This window comes from Trachemys scripta, chromosome 9 (genome assembly GCF_013100865.1).
Source record: "Trachemys scripta elegans isolate TJP31775 chromosome 9, CAS_Tse_1.0, whole genome shotgun sequence".
Lineage (NCBI taxonomy): Eukaryota > Metazoa > Chordata > Testudines > Emydidae > Trachemys > Trachemys scripta.
This window is the reverse complement of record NC_048306.1, coordinates 56,786,650-56,794,154: the sequence shown is the minus strand read 5'-3', so window position 1 is coordinate 56,794,154 and position 7,505 is coordinate 56,786,650. Positions and strand designations below refer to the sequence as shown.

At 42.7% G+C, this 7,505-nt stretch overlaps 1 long non-coding RNA gene across 1 annotated transcript in view; it reads right to left on the bottom strand.

Annotated features, from left to right (window-relative positions):
* The window catches only part of LOC117883086, a 41,168-nt gene that overhangs the window by 15,022 nt on the left and 18,641 nt on the right, over positions 1 to 7,505 (bottom strand). The gene's annotated exons all lie outside the window — the stretch shown is intronic.

Genomic DNA, 7,505 nt, shown 5'->3' with positions numbered 1-7,505 from the left:
TCACATGAATGTTTATCACATTAAGAATGACATATAATTAAATTGCAGAGAAAAGGCCATACTCCTGTAGTTGGCAGCAGAATTAATTTATGGAATTATAGTTAAGTAGATATCTCTGAGAGTACAAAGGCTTATTCTTAAATCCCTGTGTATTCTGTGCAAAGGCCCCGTGACTTCTGCAGTACACAAGCTGAATTTTTTGGCATGATGGAAATTCTGAATTTGTGTATGCATCTCAAACTACTGCAAGTGTTTTAAAAATGGAATTAGTTAAACTAGAGACTACTATTCTGCAACTTCCTGTCTTCAAATGACCCTTAAAAATCCCCATTAAGACTGAAAATAATTATTCACCTTTATTAGACCTTTTCTGTTGAACAGCCACTCAAGTGGTTGCTTAAGACAGGATCCAGTGACTATATAATAGTATTAATTATGTATTTCCATTTTGTATGTGCTAGGGGGCAGCAATGAGAAGTGTAAGAAGAGAGAATAGGTGAAAGGGGAGAGGTCTAGGTGGGAATGGTTATTGAATAGTTCGTGATTTCTTTCTTTGAGGGAAGGAGAAGGACCTCCAAGCTGTTTTGTCCTAATCAAAGAAAACTGCCCAAGAAGCTCCTGCTCTTCAAGACTCAAGTTTGGCACTTGCCAGGAGCATGTACACTGAAAACTGGACTCCTCCTTGTGGAGGAGGAAAATGCAACCAGGGAAAATATTGTTTTTAACAAAATGTCCCGACTAAGTGCTAAAGACTGAAAAGCTAGCGGGTGAATTTCCAGGGGGTGAAATTTCTGTGGACAAAATTTTCAGCTGCCTCTAAGGATAAATTCTGCAGCCATAAAATTATGGCATTCATGAGGCCTTTGTTCTATTATTATGCGTGTTTGTGAAAAGTCACCTTCTGAGGCAAACTTAAATAGTATAAAGAAAAAATAAGCTAAGAATACATTAAGATGAGTTCAATATCCTTCCTGTTTACAAAGGAGTTGGAATAGGTTGACTTATTCATCTTGTATTTTATGTGCTATGCATCCTTATTAGATCCTTTGTTCCATGTCAAGTATCAAGTTGATGTAAGAATCACTTTGTCCAGCTTTTCACCTAAGGCTCTTCCCAGTGTGATAAGTGGCTTGCATGGAGCATTTCTCTCCATTTTCCTTCATTGCTGCTGGACATTATGAAATAAACCTGTCATCTCCAGATGCAATCTTTTCTGTGGTGATAAGAGGGCACATTTTCTTGCTTCGTATCACTTAAGGCTGCTTTTACATTGTACAGCATGTATCATTTACATACGATACATGATATTATTAGACCACACTGACTTAATGCTATACAGTACCTTTAAAAAGCAATTACAACGATGTATATTATATACAGTTGAAGTTCTATTAATTGTTTTAGTTTTACTTAATTTAATGGATGCTGTACTTTTGCTGCTATTTTTTTTTTTTTTTTACTGAAATGCTTGGGTATGTTTTAACGGCATTTTTATGTCAGCTTGGTTTTGGAGTAACATACTACTTTTAAATTGTTCCATTTTTTGTGCTAATTCTGTACACTTTTTTCAGTGTAGTTGCCCCTTACCTTGGCAGTTTTGTGCATTTTAAAGTAGCATTTTTGTCTAGAAAGTTTAAAAAAAAAAAAGGCAGTTTTTAACTATATTTTACCAAATTTTAGTGGACACAATTTTTAAAGTAACTGCAGACTAATAAAATTTCCTAACACTGACACAATCAATTGAACATTTGTGTACAATGTTTTTAATATATTTTAACCCTAAATTATTTGGACTTGTTTTTAGTTTAGGACATTTTAATCTTTTTATTGATTTATTTACAAAATTTTACTCTAGTTTTTTGTTTTCTTAGTAACATTTATTTTACACTAAAATTAAACAGAACTTTTGGATAGGATTTTAATGATTAGTGGTTTTGTCAGGTTTTTTGAATGGCCACTGAACTATTTAAAGTAGCTTTATTATTCACAATTAATAACAGGTTAAAACAGAATTTGGATGGCACTTTTTAATAGGATTAATAGCTTTACTTTTTATATTTACTGATTGATTTATTTGTGCTGGGTTGGTTTTTGCTTTTAAAGCACACAGCTATTTGAAAAAGAAAACAACTTATTGTGGCTTTTCTTTGTAGTCTATTGAATTTTAATTAAGTAGTATGTTTTATTTACATTTTTGTTACCATTTTAAACTGTACACACTGCATATTCCATAGGAATGCACACTTCTTTTACAATTTAACTTTTACTTTTAATTTGTTATATTAGCTATATAATATAGTATAAATTGGAATTGTGTGTTTTGTATTTAGAGCACAATAGATTATTTACGGACACATTTCTCAAGAAAGGCCATTTTTCTCAAAAGGTCTTTAATGGCTTCTTGGGGGATGAAGCACATAGTGGTGGAAGCTGTCACCACCAGACCTTCTCTTTGCATCATTTGTTTTATTATGAAGGGTTTTATTATTATACTGCCATAAGTGGGTTCCATTATTAAACCAACCATTCCTCTTCTTGAACTCTTTATCTTTAACATTGCCACAACCCCCAACTGTTTACCTCCAAACTCTGCAGTGTTCATGTGTGCAAATGCTTTTTTTAACTTTTTATTTTAAAGTGACACGTTTCTCAGGCAAATCCTTTTGGTGGCATTAAGCTTATTTATTGTTTTTGCACTTACTTTTTAACTCAGTACACTTTACCTGCAAAGCTGTCCTACATTAAATACAGTCCATGAAGGATGGTTGCTATTTACTTTGGATTTATGCAAATAGACAATAGACATTTTCTTTCTGACCTTTTAGGAATTTTTCTCATTTAGCTTTTTTCTATAACTTTTATCTGCTTTTTAAGCTTTTTACTTTTATTTCTTAAGGTGGCACATTTTGTTAAGTTTTAGCCACCAGAAATAATCCTTGTGAATCTAGTGCCTTGATTTGAGCCTTCTTTGCATAGGGTAAAAAAACGTACATACTATTTTTTTTCATGGCTGCCAATGGGTCGTACATTTTTTTTAAATGTCAGAGGCATTCAACAGCCCTCTGCTGTGCTCTGCCAAGCATTCTTTTTTTTCCTATCTAGTCCCACTCTCTGTAGTTCCTTTTTCATCCGATCCCAGTCTCCCCCTAATACTTCTCTCCGCTCTTAGCCCTGGTCTACACTACGAGTTTAGGTCGAATTTAGTAGCGTTAGATCAATTTAACCCTGCACCCATCCACACGAAGCCATTTTTGTCAATTTAAAGGGCTCTTAAAATTGATTTCTGTACTCCTTCCTGACGAGGGGATTAGCACTGAAATCGACATCGCCAGGTCAAATTTGGGGTACTGTGGACACAATTTGATGGTATGTACTTCCGGGAGTTATCCCAGAGTGCTCCATTGTGACCGCTTTGGACAGCACTTTCAACTCAGATGCACTAGCTAGGTACACAGCAAAAGCCCCGGGAACTTTTGAATTTCATTTCCTGTTTGGCCAGCGTGGCGAGCTCATCAGCACAGGTGACCATGCAGTCCCAGAATTGCTAAAGAGCTCCAGCATGAACTGAACAGGAGGTACTGGATCTGATCGCTGTTTGGGGAGACAAATCCGTGCTATCAGAACTCCGTTCCAAAAGACGAAATGCCAAAATATTTGAAAAAATCTCCAAGGGCATGATGGACAGAGGCTACAACGGGGACCCGCAGCAGTGCCGCATGAAAATTAAGGAGCTCAGGCAGGCCTACCAAAAAAACAAAGAGGCAAACGGCCGCTCCGTGTCAGAGCCCCAGACATGCTGCTTCTATGATGAGCTGCATGCAATTCTAGGGAGGGGCCCTACCACTACCCCACCCCTGTCTGTGGACACCTGCAAGGGGGGAGTCTCATGCAACAGGGATGAGGATTTGGGGGACGAGGAAGATGAGGAGATGGAGAAACCATTCTCCCCGACAACCAGGAACTGTTTATCAACCTGAAGGCAATACCCTCCCAACCCTCCCAAGGCGGGCTCACGGACCATGAAGCCGGAGATGGCACCTCTGGTGAGTATACCTTTGTAAATATAATGCATGGTTTAAAAGCAAGTGTATTTAATGATTAATTTGCCCTGAAGACTTGGGATGCATTCGCGGCCAGTATAGCCCCTCCTTTTAAATGGCCAACCCAATGGGTGCTTGGTGTGGGAACGGAGAGCGCTGCTGTTTGAACCCATTCCCACGTTATGAAGGTTGAAGAAGCTGAAAGACTGTGGCTTACCATGGCTGCCTGCAAGCCGAATTCTGTTGCCCGGCCCTGCGTGTATGATCTCTCACACCAAACCGGCAGGCCCTCAATATAAGAGGCAAAATGTGACCTTGTACTGAAAGCACATGTGCTATGTAATGTTAACAGCTTGGTTCACCGTGAAAGAGTCTACCCATTGTTCTCTAAAATGGGTCTTTTTAAATACTACTCTCCCTTTTTTTCCTCCCGCAGCTGCAAATGTTTAAACGTTCCCCCTATCATTTCCGTCCCAGAGACTAGTGCAGATAAGAAGGCGAAAAAAACCCCAGTTGCGATGAAATGTTCTCTGAGCTTATGCAGTCCTCCCACACTGAAAGAGCTCAGCAGAATGGGTGGAGGCAAACAATGTCAGAGTCCAGGAAAGCAGAAAATGAACACGAGGACAGGAGGGATGAAGGAGAAGAGAGGTGGCAGGAGCAAGATGAGAGGAGGCAGGATGCAATGCTGAGGCTACTGGGGGATCAAACTGATATGCTCCGGCATCTGGTAGAGCTGCAGGAAAGGCAGCAGGAGTACAGACCGCCGCTTCTGCCCCTGTGTAACCGCCCACCCTCTTCCCCAAGTTCCATAGCCTCCTCACCCAGATGTCCAAGAACACTGGGGTGGGGGCTCCGGGCACCCAACCGCTCCACCCCAGAGGACTGCCCAAGCAACAGAAGGCTGGCATTCAATAAGTTTTGAAGTGCAGTGTGGCCTTGTCCTTCCCTCCTCCCCTCATCTACCATCCCACCCGGTGCGTCCCTCTTCCCCCACCCCTCCCAGGCTACCGTGGCAGTTATCCCCCTATCCGTATGATGAATTAATAAAGAATACATGCTTATGAAACAATTTATTGCCTCTGCAAGTGGTGATCGAAGGGGGGAGGGCGGTTGGCTTACAGGGAATTAAAATCAACTAAGGGAGTGGGTTTTCATCAAGGAGAAACAAACAGAACTGTCACACCATAGCCTGGCCAGTCATGAAACTGGTTTTCAAAGCTTCTCTGATGAACAGCAGACCCTGCTGTCCTCTTCTAATCGCCCTGGTGTCTGGCTGTGCGTAATCAGCGGCCAGGTAATTTGCCTCAACCTCGCACCCCACCATAAACGTCTCCCCCTTACTCTCACAGATAGTGTGGAGCAAGCGGCAATAACAATTGGAATATTGGTTTAGCTGAGGTCTAACCGAGTCAGTAAACTGCACCAGTCCGCTTTTAAATGTCCAAATGCACATTCTACTACCATTCTGCACTTGTTCAACTTATAGTTGAACAGCTCCTTACTACTGTCCAGGGTGCCTGTGTATGGCTTCATGAGCCATGGCATTAAGGGGCAGGCTGGGTCCCCAAGGATAACTATAGGCATTTCAATGTCCCCAACAGTTATTTCTTGGTCTGGGAAGTAAGTCCCTTCCTGCAGCTGTTCAAACAGACCAGAGTTCCTGAAGATGTGAGTGTCATGTACCTTTCCCGGCCATCCCCCATTGATGTCGGTGAAACGCTTGCAGCACCATTGAAAAGAACCCTGGTGGTTTATGTACTGGCTGCCTTGGTGTTCCGGTCCCAAGATAGGGATATGTGTTCCATCTATCGCCCGACCACAGTTAGGGAATCCCATTGCAGCAAAGTCATCCACTATGACCTGCACGTTTCCCAGAGTCACTACCCTTGATTAGCAGAAGCTCAGTGATTGTTTTGGCTACTTGGATCACAGCAGCCCCCACAGTAGATTTACCCACTCCAAATTGATTCCCGACTGACTGGCAGCTGTCTGGCATTGCAAGCTTCCAGAGTGCTATCACCACTCGCCTCTCAACTGTGAGGGCTGCTCTGATGATCTTGGTATTCTCGCGCTTCAGGGCAGAGGAAAGCAAGTCACAAAGTTCCATGAAACTGCCCTTACGCATGTGAAAGTTTCACAGCCACTGGGAATCATCCCAGACCTGCAACACTATTTGGTCCCACCAGTCTGTGCTTGTTTCCCAGGCCCAGAATCAGCGTTCCACAGCATGAACCTGCCCCATTACCACCATGATGTCCAAATTGCCACGACCCGTGCTTTGAGAGAAGTCTGTGTCCATGTCCTCATCACTATTGTGATCGCGCTGTCGTTGCCTCTTCATCTGCTTTTGCAGGTTCTGGTTCTGCACATACTGCAGGATAATGCGCAAGGTGTTTACAATGCTCGCAACAGCAGCAGTGAGCTGAGCGGGCTCCTTGCTTGCCATGGTATGGCGTCTGCAGGAGAGCAGAGTTGCAGCAGAAGCAGTGGGTGACGACGGATGCCACGAGAATAGATATTTATAAAGAACGATGAGAGGACCTGCGAGGTGGATTCATGGCACCAGGAGAGCAGAGTTGCAGCAGAAGTGGTGGAGGATGACGGTTAGCACTGCACACATTTCCTGAGGAAGAACACACATTCCCGGGAGCCCATAACAGACAACATGGAGAAATTTGCTATTGAAACATGAGCAGGAGAACAGAGTTGCAGCAGAAGCGGTGGATGACGATGAGTTGCCACGAGAATAGATATTTATAAAGAACAACGAGAGGACCTGTGAGGTCGATTCATGGCACCGGGAGAGCAGAGTTGCAGTGGAAGTGGTGTTTGGATGACGACGGTTAGCAGTCCTACTGCACCGTCTGCTGAAAGTAGTATGGTGTCTGCATGGAAAAAAGGCGCAAAACGATTGTCTGCCTTTGCTTTCACGGAGGGAGGGGCGACTGACGACATGTACCCAAACCACCCACGACAATGTTTTTGCCCCATCAGGCATTGGGAGCTCAACCCAGAATTCCAATGGGCAGCAGAGACTGTGGGATAGCTACCCACAGTGCAACACTCCGAAAGTCGATGCTAGCCACGGTACTGTGGATGCACTCCGATGACTTAATGCGTTTAGTGGGGATACACACAATCAACTGTATAAAATCGCTTCCTAAAAATCGACTTCTATAAATTCAACCTAATTTTGTAGTGTAGAGATACCCTTAGATTTAACCACCTTCTCCAGGGTGATATTAATTTCTTCATATTTAAACCCCTAATCCCATCCAATGCCATTTCCCCTCAATGGCTGCAATGTTCACACTAAGGGATGTGCACTTTACCTGCTCCAGATGAGCAGCAAGTCACAGCACCAGTATGTTGGGTGGCTTTTGAGACCTTATCCACTCAGCCTGTGAGACCTTATTCACTTGGTTCCCAAAAATTCAGCTCAGCTTCAAACTTGTCCTTGAG